Source organism: Cebus imitator, unplaced genomic scaffold (genome assembly GCF_001604975.1).
Source record: "Cebus imitator isolate Cc_AM_T3 unplaced genomic scaffold, Cebus_imitator-1.0 Scaffold338, whole genome shotgun sequence".
Taxonomy (NCBI): Eukaryota; Metazoa; Chordata; class Mammalia; order Primates; family Cebidae; genus Cebus; species Cebus imitator.
In genome coordinates, this window is record NW_016107653.1 from 635,398 (window position 1) to 649,669 (window position 14,272).

The window sequence follows — 14,272 nt, forward strand, 5'->3', positions numbered from 1 at the left end:
AGTACTGGGATTCGTGAGCCACCACGCCCAGCTCGGTTTCTTTACAGAAGAGGGAAGTGAGGCTTAGGGAGGAGAGAGCTCGCCCAGAGTCCCACAGCTGGTCCAAAGCCAGTCCCAAAGCCCACTGTTCTCCCAGGGGGCAGCCCTGGTTCTGCCGTAATTGCTGTGTGTTCCTGGGTTAATCATTTCCCCTCTCTGAGCCTCCATTTCCCCATTTACAAAACGAGGGTGCCTGAGGCCCCTTCTGGCTTGGACGGCTCTGCAGTGGACTTTCCTGCCTGGTGGTCATGGCAGTCCCTAAGGAGTGGGGTCCGGCTCACAGGGAGGCCAGTCACCGGCTTCTTCTACAAGACCCAGCACGCCAGCACCAAGCCGGATGCCCTTCATACAGACCCTCAGCCACCAAGTGCTGAAAACTCTGCATGTTACCATCCCTTCTCCAGGCTCTCGGTAGAGAACCAGCATCCAGAAAAGCGGACCCAGGGGTCGGCTGTGGTGGCTTATGCCTATAATCCCAGCACCTTAGGATGCCGAGGCAGGCGGAACACAAGGTAAGAGACGAAGAGCAACCTGGCCAGTGTGGTGAAACCTCATCTCTAAGAAAAATACAAATATTAACTGGGCATGGTGGTGGGCACCTGTAATCCCCGCTATTTGGGAGGCTGAGGCAGGATAATCGCTTGAGGTAGAGGTTGCAGTGAGCTGAGATCATGCCACTGCACTCCAGCCTGGGGACAGAGCGACACTCCGTGTAGGGGGAAAAAAAAAGAAAAGCTGACCCAGGACTCCCAGGAGGTGCGGGGCGGGGGGAACCCTGGCCACTACTGCCCTATTCTTTCAGTACACTTTGCCCCAGCCTGGTGAGGTTTTATCAGGGAGCCTGTCAGGGACCAAAGAAGGGGCTGGTCTTGGCTCCACCCACGGCCACTAAGGTTGGCCCGTCTCTACCATATCCCAAATTCCTTTGGCCCAGAGTCCCCCCATGCCTGCTCCCTACCAGCCTCCCTCTGGTGGTCCCTCCAGCAAACTCCTGCATGCTCAGGAGTGTCCTTGTCCTGCCACAACTAAGGCCAGGGCTGGTGGTGCTGACCTTGAAAGTAGTCATGGCCACAGGGGTCTTTGCTGGCCTGCTCTGGTGGGTGAGGGCCCCACCCTTGCCTGCAGCCCTGAGGTTCCTGCATGTGGGGAGGCTGCTGTGGGCACTGCCCACCTGTGAGAGGGCAGATGGCAGACCAAGGGCCTGGAGGTGGGAGACTGATGGCAGCCACCACAGGGGATCACAATGGTGAGGTAGAGCCCACCGTAGGGGCTCCTGGCCACTTCCGTTCTCCAGGAGTGTCCCTGACATGGGGTGGCCCAGGTCTGGGCTGGGTCATCCTGTCCCACGGGTTTCAGCCTATTGGTCCCCCAGGGGGCCCTGACTTCAGCTGAGGGTCAGACTCTCCTCCAAAGAGATCCAAGCTGGCTGATCACTAGCAGCTCGGGATTGTAGCTCCCAGTGAAAGCACAGAGAACGAGAGGACGCCACACTTTCAGAAGAATTTTTGTTGCTCACGCACCCAGGAGATTCCCAGCGGAGGAGCCCCACGGGTCGCCAGCGTGACTCTTGTGGCTGGCGTGGCGGTTTTGCTGCTGCCTTGGAGCGGCGGTTCTTGGTGCAGAGTCAGAAAAGCACCATCAATCTTAAAGCCGCTGTTTTGGCCGGCACAGTGGGTTGCTCAGATTTTAGCGCTGGGAATCAACAAGTTGGACGTCCACTCAGAAACCCAATTATAAAGACAGTAATTGTAAAGACCACAGATGGATGGATCTGTGAGGAAGAGAAGAAAACAGCCTAAAAAGGCTGAGAATATCCAAAATCAGAACGCCTCTCCCTCTACAGGGGATCACAGTTCCTCATCAGCAACAGAACAAGGCCTGATGGAGAACGAGTGTGTTCCATTAACAGAAGCTGACTTCAAAAGGTGGATGATAAGAAATTTCTATGAATTAAAAGAACTTGTTCTAATCCAATGCAAACAAACTAAGAACTTTGAAAAAAGGTTTGACGAAATGTTAACAAGAGTACACAATTTAGAGAGGAATATAAGTGAATTAATGGAGCTGAAAAACACAATATGAGAACTTCACGAACTATACACAAGTTTTAACAGCTGAATCGATCAAGCAGAAGAAAAGATATCAGAGGTTGAAGACCAACTTCATGAAATAAAACAAGAAGACAAGATTAGAGAAAAAAGGATAAAAAGGAATGAGCAAAGTCTCCAAGAAATATGGGACTATGTGAAAAGTCCTAATCTACGTTTGATAGGTGTACCTGAATGTGACGAAGAGAATCGATCCAAGCTGGAAAATACGCTTCAGGATATTATTCAGGAAAACTTTCCCAACCTAGCAAGGCAGGACGATATTCAACTCCAGGTAATACAGAGAACACCACAAAGATATTCCTCAAGAAGACAAACCTCAAGGCACATAATCATCAGATTCACCAGGGTTGAAATGAAGGAGAAAATACTAAGGGCAGCCAGAGAGAAAGGTCAGGTTACCCATAAAGGGAAGCCTATCAGACTCACAGCAGATCTCTCAGCAGAAACCCTACAAGACGGAAGAGAGTGGGGGCCAATATTCAACATCCTTAAAGAAAAGAGCTTGCAACCCAGAATTTTACATCCAGCCAAACTAAGTTTCAAAAGCAAAGGAAAAATAAAATCCTTTGTGAACAAGCAAGCACTCAGAGATTTCATCACCACCAGGCCTGCTTTACAAGAGCTTCTGAAAGAACCACTACACATAGAAAGGAACAACCAGCATCAGCCTTTCTAAAAAATACCAAAAAATAAACAGCATCAACATAATCAAGAATTTACATCAACTAATGGGCAAAACAGCCAGCTAACATTAAATGGCAGTATTAAACTCACATATATTATTATTAATTCTAAATTTAAATCGACCAAATCCCCCAATCCAAAGACACAGGCAAAAAAAGCCAAAACCCATCGGTATGCTGCATCCAGACGCATCTCACATGCAAGGATACACAAAGACTCAAAACAAAGGGATGGAGAAAGATTTACCAACCAAATGGAGAGCAAAAATAAATAAATAAATAAAAAGCAGGAGTTGCTTTAAAGCAACAAAGATCAAAAGAAGCAAAGAAGGATATTACATAAAGATAAAAGGATCAATGTAACAAGAAGAGCTAAAGATCCTAAATATATACGCACCCAATACAGGAATACCCAGATATATAAGACTTATAAAGAGACTTAGACTCCCACACAATGATAGTGGGAAACTTCAACATCAATATTAGACAGATCAATGAGACAGAAAATTATCAACGATACCCAGGATTTGAACTCAGATCCGGAACAAGTAAACTTAATTAACATTTATAGAACTCTCCACTTTAAATACACAAAATATACACTCTTATCAGTACTGCATCACATCTATTTACAGGTTTCAATGAAACATTGGTTGGCTGCTTGTTATTTTCTTCCCTCATTTTTGTTTTCATGTCTCTGTTATTAAGCACAATTATAGGCATACCTATTTTTAGACTGCATTCTAGCCCGGGCAATAAAGCAACACCCCTGTTCTCTCCCCGTCTTCCTCTTTCTCTTTCTTTCTCTCCTTTTTTCTTTCTTTCTTTCTTCTTTTTTTAAAAAAAAAGAGAAATAAAAAAAAAAAGACTCTCCTCCAGAAGCCTGAGGCCAGGGAGGAGCCCCCAGGGTGGGGGGAAGTGGGCGAGGGGAGACAGGGCCACTGCATTGGTGTACTGGTGGAGCAATGAACATATTCATAGTCCACATACAAACCTTTCCTTCAGCCTAAAAGTCCATTTTCTCCTGATTTCAGAAGAAATGAAATCATTTCTATGAGCCCCCAGAAATATCACGAGCCTCAGTACTGAGCTGGTTGGGCCTCAGAGAGACACTGACCTGCCTACAGGTGGCCCCAGTTTCAAGGCTGTGGACTGAAGAGTGAGCTCCCCTTTCACCAGAGACATTCCACCTCCTTCCAGGAGAGTCTTCTTTTGTCCTGAGTTGCCCTGAACTGATGCCTGAGCACTGGTGGCCAAGAGCCACCGTCCCCACCATGGCTGTGACCTGTGAACCCAGCTGGGCTGCATTAGCCATCACTGCTGCAGCGGGCACTCATTGCGCAGGTGAAGGTACTGAGATACCCCTGAAGTGAGGGGACGCAAATCCCGGTTCTGTGGATCCACTGCCAGGGGCCCCAGAGATAAAGTAGTTCAGAATTGTTCTTTTTTTTTCTTTTTTTTTGAGACGGAGTCTTACCCTGTCACCCAGGTTGGAGAGCCGTGCCATCTCAGCTCACTGCAGCCTCTGCCTCCCGGGTTCAAGCGATTCTCCTGCCTCAGCCTCCCGAGTAGCTGGGATTACAGGCGCGTGCCACCACACTCAGCTAATTTTTGTATTTTTAGTGGAGATGGGGTTTCACCATGTTGTTCAGACTGGTGTCAAACCCCTGACCTCATGATCCGAGGGCCTTGGCCTCCCAAAGGGCTGGGATTGCAGGCGTGAGCCACCTGTGGCCAGGCATGGTGTTGCACACACACAGTGCCAGCTACTTGGGAGACCGAGGCGGGAGAACTGCTGGAGCCCAGGAGTCCTGTTCGACGCTGCGCGGCACTGATCGTGCCTGTGAACAGCTCCTGCACCCCTGAGGAACGCAGCGAGACCCTGGCTCTCATGGGGGAAAAAAAAGCTAAGTAGTCTCCTGATTGCTCCAGCCCACTCCTTCCTTCCTCTCTGGTTCCACAGGGTCTGGCAGGAGGCCGTGTGACAGAAGGCATCTGGGGGTGGGGGAGTGTCGGGCAGGAGAGACAGGCCTGCGGGCAGCAGCTGCTGCAGACCCTGCCCCTGGGTGGGGGTGTCCACTGCTGTCGCCAAGGCCGCCCTGCAGCAGGAGGACCCCTCTGGGGAGGCGGGTAGGAGCCACCCATTTCACGGATCTGTGCAGAAAGCAGGACCAGGCTTGGGTGAGAAGCCAGCCCCGTAGAGCCCCTCAGCCTTCACCAAGAACCGGAAAAGAAGCAGGAAGTGTGGATGTAAGAATAGACGCTCCAGCCGGGCTGAGCAGGCCCGGAGGGCGCAGCCCCACGCCTTCCATCTGCCCCGAGGCTGGCGGCGGGGCTTCCGCAGGCCCAACCCCAGCCTGGCTGCCCCCCGAGCCTCCCTTCCGTTTGCTTTCTGGGTACCCCTGGGCCACTGAGGCCTTCTGGGCTGGACACCGTGGAGGTGGTGCTGGAATTCTCTGGGGAGTGGGGGCCAGCCAGGCCCGGACTGACAGAGCTGAAACCGGCCCAGTGAGGCGGAGTGGAGGCTGGGGGACCCGGCCCCACCCTCTCCCCACAGGCCAGGCTTCTCCGCGTGGGAGCCAGCAGATGGGAGCGTGAGGAGCCTGAAGCCAAGGCCGGTCAGCTTCCCAGCCAGCCAGGCCTGAGCACACTCGCACCCGAGCTCGCTCTCCTGCCCCATCCAGCTGGAGGGGTGGATGGTGCCTTCTCACCCTGCCCCTCGCTTACGCAGACGGGCTGTGCCCTCCTCAGCTGCCTTTGACCCCTAACTTTTCCCTGCCAGGCAGGTGAGGCCAAAGGCCTGGCAGGGGCTCATGAATGTCCCCAGGCCTGGCATCTGCTGTGCACCCGCCCTGGCTGCTGCCCTGGCTCCTCTCACCCTCCGGCAGGGCCTCTGGCTCTCCTCCCTCTCCCCTCAGCTTGGGCTGAGCCTGGCCATCCCAAAGGACACTGGGCTGAGAGATGGGAGCCTGGCAGTGCATTCCGGCCGCAGGAGGAAGGTCTCTAGGAGGCAGCCACAGAAGCTACCCAGGTTTCTGCAGGATGGCCCCTGGTCATGTTTGTCTACTTTTTTCTTTTTCTTTTTTTTTTTTGAGACAGAGTTTTGCTCTTGTTGCCCAGGCTGGAGTGCAGTGGTGTAATCTCGGCTCATCGCAACCTCCGCCTCCTGGGTTCAAGCAGTTCTCCTGCCTCAGCCTCCTGAGTAGCTGGCATTATAGGTGTGTGCCACCACGCCCGGCTAATTTTGTATTTCTAGTAGAGACGGTTTCCCCATGTTGATCAGGCTGGTCTCGAACCCCCGACCTCAGGTGATCTGCCCACCTCGGTCTCCCAAAGTGCTGGGATTACAGGCATGAGCCACCGCGCCTGGCCTCCTTTTTCTTTTTGAGACCAGGTCTTCCTCTGTTGCCCAGGCTGGAGTGCAGTGCTGTGCTGCACCCGTGACCTCCTGGGCTCAGGTGATCCTCCCACCTCAGCCTCCGGAGTAGCTGGGTCCACAGGCATGTGCTATCACGCCCTGGCTAATTTTCTATATTTCGTTGGTGTCACTATGTTGCCCAAGCTGTTCTCAAACTCCTGGGCTCAAGGGATCCTCTTCTCAAAGCGCTGGGTCACACGCCTGAGCCATCTTGCAGGTTTGCCTCCTGACCTTGGGTCCCCACGAAGTTGTTCAGCTTCTGGGCCTCACTCAGCCGATGCCGAAGGTGAGTCATGCTCAGTGATGACCTGAGGAGCAGAAGGTGCAGGTGAGTCACCCGAGGGGAAGTGGGTCATGGCCAGCGCTGTCACTACCAGGCCAGAGCACAAGAGTGACCTCATAGCCAGTGGTCTTCCGGCAGGGACAGGAAGCACCTGCCAGGCTTCCCGGCGGCCGTACCCCTGTCCACCCCCGTGCCCGGGGCCTGTGCTGGGCCTCACAGCTGAGAGGCACAGGGGCTGAGGCCCCAGTTTAGGCTCATGGGACTTGTGGGCAGAGCAGGAGGCAGAGCCGTGCCCGGAGCCTCCCTCACCAAGGGCCTCAACTGCAAGCCCTTATCATGTTCTCCAGTGAGTTACCGTGGGGCTGGCAAGTGGAAGGCTGCACAGTGAAATGTAAGCTTCAGGCACGTCACGGTGTTTGATTTGGCACGCCCCCACTTCCTCTCTTTTTAAACCCAAATCCCCATACAATGCAAATGCCTCTGGCCTCTAAGTCTCTTGGGAAAGCCCCTTAGAGAATCCAAGCTCCTGCGAGGGGACCAGGGTGCAGCCAGCCAGCTCCCCGGGGGCCCTGTGGTAGGCGGGTTGCAGCCTTGCAGCGGGCTGGGGGGCCCTTAGAGGCCATGGCCCTCAATGCCCTGCCCAGGAGAACATCAGTTACCAGCCCCAGTGCCCAGCTCTGCAAGCTCCCCTCTGTACATGGGGGAAATCGGCCACCTGTGCACCTGTTGTTCTGGGACGGAGGGGGGAGGCACGTGGTTCGGTGGGGTGCTGCCCGATCCACTCACGCCGCCCGGACACCAGGGCAGGGTAGAAGCAGAATCTCTCTTTCCTTCCTGGTGGAGGCAGCCTCTGCACAGCCTCAGTGGGGGACCTGGGACAAAGGGCTGAGATGGGGAGAATGGGGCCTGCGCAGCCCCTGGGCAGGGCACTGCAGGGGAAGCTGAGGCGTGCGTGGAGTTCCTCAGGGCTCGGGCTGGGCTGTGGGTGGAACACCAGTGCCTGTGGTTGGGGCAGTCAGGCCTGGACACCTAGACACTGACCTCACCCGGAGTTCCCCAAGCCCCGCCCCCAGCACGATCTTATCATCTGCTGCCCACCCCCTCAGCTGGACTGGGCTATTACTTTATTGTTTCTAAAGCGTCCTGTTGTTATTTTCTGATTACCAAGGCGGTGCATGTTCACTTAAACACCATGTGGGTGGTGTTATTTGCTCCAGTTGGTGGATGGGGCCATGACTGGCCCAGCTGCAATTCATCAGCATCAGCAGCAGTGACAGCAAAAAGGATTTAGTCAATGTCCCTTAGACACAGTGCTGGCAAAGCCATTGGCAGAGACTCAGTGAGCCCCAGTCCCTTCCGACATAAAGGTGACCAAAAATTTGGGTATTTTATTTTCTTTCTGAGATGGAATCTTACTCTGTCGCCAGGCTGGAGTGCAGCGGTACGATCTCGGATCACTGCAACCTCCGCCTCCCGGGTTCAAGGGATTCTCCTGCCTCAGACTCCTGAGTAGCTGGGACTACAGTCATGTGCCACCACGCCCAACTAATTTTTATACTTTTAGTAGAGATGGGGTTTCACCATGTTGGCCAGGGTGGTCTCGATCTCTTGATCTCGTGATCCGCCTGCCTCAGCCTCCCAAAGTGCTGGGATTACAGGTGTGAGCCACCACGCCTGGCCTAAATTTGGGTATTTTCTAGACAACTGGGTGGGGCAGCTCAGCCCCGCCAAGGCCAGCCTTGTTTCTCCAGCCACCTCCTGCTCTGGGTCTGGGGTTGGGGGCGTGGACCCCAGAGCTGCCCTGATGGCCTGGAGCCTCTCCAGCGACGGGGGAGGCCACTGAGAGCACAGGGTCCCTCTCCCTCTGTGGGGCAGGCTGGGCATGCAAGGCTCTCTGGGGAACCCAGGGCTCAGGCTGGAGGCCTGCTGAGTGGCTGTTTTCCTGGCTCTGATTTTAGGGCTGACCCCCTCCCCTCAATACACACCCCATCTCAAATTGTAGTATCCTGAGGAGCATGGGGCACCTCATTCACTCTCAGGCTGTCTCACCATGGCCCGCTGATGTGGACGTTACAACCCCATTTTACAGATGAGGAAATGGAGGCTTGGGGTGGAGGTGAAGTTCGCTGACTCAGTCACACATTGCTAAGTGGCCAGATCTGACTTGAGCCTGGTGTCGTGTGATTTCAGGCAGCCCATCTGTACCCCACATGGGCAACAGGTCCAGGCAAGGAAGCGTCAGCAGCTGGGAGGCAGGAGGCAGGAGGGTGGGCAGCCCGACCCTGGGCGGGGGCTCCTGTTCTCACACTGCTTTGGGGTGGGTGACATGGTGGGGTGCTAGGACCTGGGACTCTGGCTTCCGGTGGCCTGCCTAGGTCTCAGCGCGGGCTCTGCTGAATGCTAGCTGTGTGTCCTTGGGCCACACTTGTCATCTCCCGTGTCAGAGCCTCGCTTCCTCATCATGAAAGGTGGGGAGGATGACCTTGTCCACCTCCAAGCTGCTGTGAGAGGAACTGAGCAGATGTGTGCCTGGTCTGTGAATGCTGGCTGGGATCCCAGGGGCAGGTGGAGAAGGGCTAGCAGCGTCCACCTTGGGGCGAGGCCCACCGGCCTGGCTCCCAGAAGCCATGCTTCCTGGCCAGGGTCCTGAGAAAGGTTGCTCCCTGGCCTGCTTGGAGCTCAGCACAGAGGCTGGCACGCAGCAGCACCGCCCTGTGTGGCACTGGGGGCTCCTGCCTTTCCCCCTCTGGTTCCCACAGCCACTGAGGCTGCCTGCAAGTACTGCTTTCCCACAGGTGCATCAGCAGGAGCCTCAGGGTCCCGATGTCCACAGTTCTCCAGGGAGCGTCTGACGGGTGGGCTTGGCCTGTGAATGCTGGGATCCTGTGACTCCAGCCTAGTTCCTACGCTCACTTTTCCGGGCCAGGCCTCAGCTGGGACTTATTTCCCAGCCTCAGGCCCTGGTCGGGGCACTGGTTCCCTCCCACTTGCCAAGGATGTCCCTGGTCCTGGGCTTCCCCTCCCCATTGCTGGTGTCCCTCTGGCCTGCCCAGGTGGCCTTCTCCTCTGCCCTCTAACCGGGCTCTGCGCCCTCCCCTGCCTCAGCTGCCACAGCTCTGCTCTCCAGGGCCTGAGCCCGTGCACCTGGTGCTGCCGTCTGCAGCGAGCAATTCTTCCCGATGCACCGGAGCCCGCGGGCCCCTGGCAGCAGGTGTGGCCTCCTGGGAGCTTGCCCTGGAACTTGTTTTTCCTGGCGCCCTCCTGGAGGCTGCATTCCACTGGGCCTGACATACTCACACTCCTCCCAGGCCTTGTGGGGGATCTTCTGGCCAGGGTGACCAGAGCTGGGGAACACGCCAGCACCCACAGGAGCCTGGGACCGCGCTTGCAGCTGGAGGCTGCACCCTAGGCTGCACCCTAGAGCGGGGCTTCTGGGAGCATTTGCTGAAGGTGCCCACAGGGATGCGTGATTGTGGGCACACTTGGCTGGCTTAGAGACACCGGGGCGTTTGGGCCCAGAGGCAGGCTTGGGAAAAGTTATCGGGAAGGGGCTGGACACTGGTCTGGGGAGGACCAATGGCAGAACGCCGAGGAGGCCCAAAAGGGCAGCAGGGGTCTGCGGCTCTGGTCTGAAGCCCAGGCGCACCCTGCTGGAGTGCTTCGGGTGTTTGCAGAAGTCCTCCAGATTACCTGTTTCTGTTATCTCCTCACTGCTGGGATATCAGGTTCTAGGGCCTCTTTTGGTTTTTCTCTGTATTTCACTGTGTGGCTAATTCATTTTGGTCTGACACACTTTCTCTTTTGAAGCAAACATTCATGAGTGTGTGGCATGAGGAGCACTATTGTGGGATCTTTGGGCATCTCCAAGCACTGAGGCAGCACTGCTGAAGTGGTCCCCAGTGCCCAGGGCTGGATGCGAGGTTCCCCTCGTCCAGCCCTCACTGCAGCTGTCTGCTGGGCTTCGTGCCTCTCCAGGCCAGGGCCCGCTTTGGAGTCGTCTCTGACCCAGGGTCCAGCTTGAGGCCAGCATGGAGGAGGCAGCAGCACATGCTTGTTGAATGAATAAATGACCTGGAGTGGAGATGCTGGGGAGACAGGAGTGAGGGCCAAAGGCACGGCCCTCATCAGGCTCTGAGGGTGTGATTCTCCCACACCCTTGCAAGAAGGATGCTATTTTAAATTTTATTCATTTAAAATCACATAGTAATTCTTGAACTCTTTCATAAAGATTAAAGCATTACTGATACAATTCAAGTCTATCTTGATCAATACCCTTTAGTCTTGCCCCTCCTGGTGTATTCACTGTTTTGTTTGCTGTCTGCATATTTGCCAGACGTTTCTCCATGTGTGCTGACATGTGAATTCACAGTTTTCTAAGGCCTGTGGATGGCTTGAGACCAGGAGTTCGAGACCAGCCTGAGCAACATGGCAGAACCCCATCTCTATGAGAAATACAAAAATTGGTGGCACGTGCCTATGGTCCCAGCTACTTGGGAAGCTGAAGCAGGAAGATCGCTTGAGCCCAGGAGGTTGAGGCTGCAGTGAGCCATGATTGCACCGCTGCACTCCAGCCAGGGTGGTGGAAGCCTTCTGGGTGCGCTCTGCCACACCTAGCTTATTTTATTTATTTTTGAGATGGAGTGTCGCTCTGTCGCCCAGGCTGGAGTGCAGTGGTGCGATCACGGCTCACTGTAACCTCTGCCTCCTGGGTTCAAGCGATTCTCCTGCCTCAGCCTCCTGAGTAGCTGGGGTTATAGGCATCCACCAGCATGTCTGGCTAATTTTTGTATTTTTAGTAGAGATGGGGCTTCTCCATGTTGGCCAGGCTGGTCTCGAACTCCTGACCTCAGGTGATCCATCCACCTGAGCCTCCCAAAGTGCTGGTATTACAGGCGCGAGCCACCGCACTCGGCCAGAGTCTGTAGTTTTATTTGTGTGTGAGTGCATGTGCCTGCATGTGCGTGTTGTAAATCAGGTGCGTGTGTGCATGGGTGTGCGCATATGTTGTAAATCAAGTGGCATTGCTCTGTATCTGTCATCACGTAAATCAGCCCCTGGAGCCCTTGCCGCGTCAGTGTGTAGAGATCTGCTCTATGACGTGTGAGGACTGCAGAGGGTCCTCAGACCACAGCGGATGTCCGCCACAGGGGCAAGCCTGTTTTGTGGATGAGGAAGTAACCCACAGGACCACAGGTAGACTGTCCAAGCCACACCACCAGAGCAGGGGCCTGGGCACACAGGCCTACCAGTCACACCCACTCTGTGGAGTAGGACCCCTCCTCCCTGGTACCAACCCTTTATGCAAACATCCCGAGTGACACAGAGGCAAAGCCTGTCCACCATGGTGCCACTGAGCCACCAAGCACTGGTGGCCTCTGAGTGGGATGGGAATAAGGTGGCCAGGTGCAGCCCAGCCCTGGGGAAATCAGGCCAAGGACGCTGTGCCAGGCTTGGCAGCAGGGACACACCCTCACCTCACCCTGAGTGCCTCCCACCCCCACCCTGGGGGCGCCCTGACCTCCATGAGACTCATGCCGTGGACTAGAGGTGGGTCAGCTGAGGCAGCCAAATTTAGGGAGAATGGGGCAAGGCCTGCGACCTGGCAGATGCCCTCAGTGTGAAGCCCTTGGGTGATCTCTGGCTGACAGACAGGCCAGCATGAGTCAGAAGGAAGCCGCACTTGGGAAGGCCAGAGGCCACTTCTGGGGGCTCCTCCCTCTCCCTGGGAAGCTGCCCTAATTAGCACCTCAACCAGGCGCTTCACGGGAAGCTCGGCAGGGTGCGTCCTCCGCCCGCCAGTGGCCTGGCCTTTCCTGCACGTGCCTGCTCACCTAAGTCCTAGAGGGTGGACACCCAGCCCCATGCTGATGATCTCCCATGGAGATGTGGGGGGCAGGGCCCACCCCCGCGTCCCCTGGGCATGAAGGGGCTTCCACCTGTCCTCGAGAGCAGCGCTGGCCTGGTCACCTCCAGCCCTGCATACCTACCCAGCCCAGGACAGCCAAGGAGGAGGGGAGCCGGGGCCTGGAGGAGGATGTGTGGGGCTGGCCAGTGCCTGGGTGATTTCTCCAAGTCCCTGGAGCACTCAGTGTCACTCAGTGGCCGCACTGCAGCCAGAATCCACAGGCTTCCCAGAGCCCCTGGTGCCCCCGCCCCCTCCACACGGGCTTTGCTTTTGTCCCCGGGCCTGCCACACCTCGCCCATGCCCCATACTGGCTCATCAGGCCTCCCCCCTCAGCCCTCCCAGACCCTGGCCCTCACTGTGGGTGGCAACCTTTGACAGGTCACACAACATCTTTTTTTTTTTTTTTGAGATGGAGTCTTGCTCTGTAGCCCAGGCTGGAGTGCAGTGGCACAATCTCAGCTCACTGCAAGCTCCGCCTCCCGGGTCCTGGTTCAAGCAATTCTCCTACCTCAGCCTCCTAAGTAGCTGGGATGACAGGCACGAGCCACCATGCCCAGCTAATTTTTTTGTGTTTTTCAGTAGCGACAGGGTTTCACCATGTTGGCCAGTCTGGTCTTGAACCCTTCACCTCATGATCCACCTGCCTCGGCCTCCCAAAGTGCTGCCACCACGCCCTGCTAATTTTTAAATATTTAGTAGAGATGGGGTTTCACCATGTTGGCCAGGATGGTCTTGAATTCCCGACCTCAGGTGATCCATCTGCCACGGCCTCCCAAAGTGCTGGGATTACAGGTGTGAGCCACCGCGCCTAGCTGTCCTGTGGGTTTCTTAAGCTATAAAATGGATACCCTAAGCCCAGCCTCACGCAGCTGTTACCTGGACCAGGCAGAACCCTGTGCTCTCAGGCTCCCGCACTGGGGGGCTGTGGTGCCCTCTTCTGTCTGAGCCAGCGTCCCCTCCTACATGGCCACAGTCCCATCAAATCCTGTGGGATTCCCTCCTGGCCTTCCCAACCTGGCTATACAGATGAATTTGTGGGGAGCATTTTTTTTAAAAGTGAAGGGGTCTCTGTCACCCAGGCTGGAGTGCAGTTGTGTGATTATGGCTCACTGCAGCCTTGACCTGGGCTCAAGCTCCTCCCACTTCAGCCTCCCAAGTAACTAGGACTAGTGGCTCGCACCGCCCTAGGAATTTAATTCAGTCATCCAGAGTGAGACTCAGAGTCATCGCCCAGGCACTGGCCAGCCCCGTGCTCTCTCCTCCAGGCACTTGGCTCCCCACTTCCACGGCTGGCCTGGGCCGGGTAGGTTTGCAGGGCTGGGCCCAGAAGGCTGTATTTCAGCAAAGCTCTCTGCCAGACTTGAAGGCGCAGCCCAGGGTAAGTGCTTGGAGACCTGTAGCACCCCTTCCAGGAGGATCTGTGAGGCGTGCTGAGACCCCAGAGGACATGGGGATGCCCGTACTGCCATGGCCTCACCCTGACGGGTAGCACTGCCTTCCTGCCAGACAGGAGAGAAACCACAAGGTGGAGCTGGGCCATGTGGAAAAGATCCCGCGTCTTCCTCGCCACGTGGGGACGGATCCCGCCTTCCTCCCCGCCACGTGGGGACGGATCCTGCCTTCCTCCCCGCCATGTGGAGATGATCTCGCCTTCCTCACCCGCCATGTGGGGATGGATCCCGCCTTCCTCCCCGCCATGTGGAGGTGATCCCGCCTTCCTCCCCGCCATGTGGAGGTGATCCCGCCTTCCTCCCCGCCATGTGGAGGTGATCCCGCCTTCCTTCCCGCCATGTGGGGATGGATCCCGCCTTCCTTCCCGCCATGTGGGGATG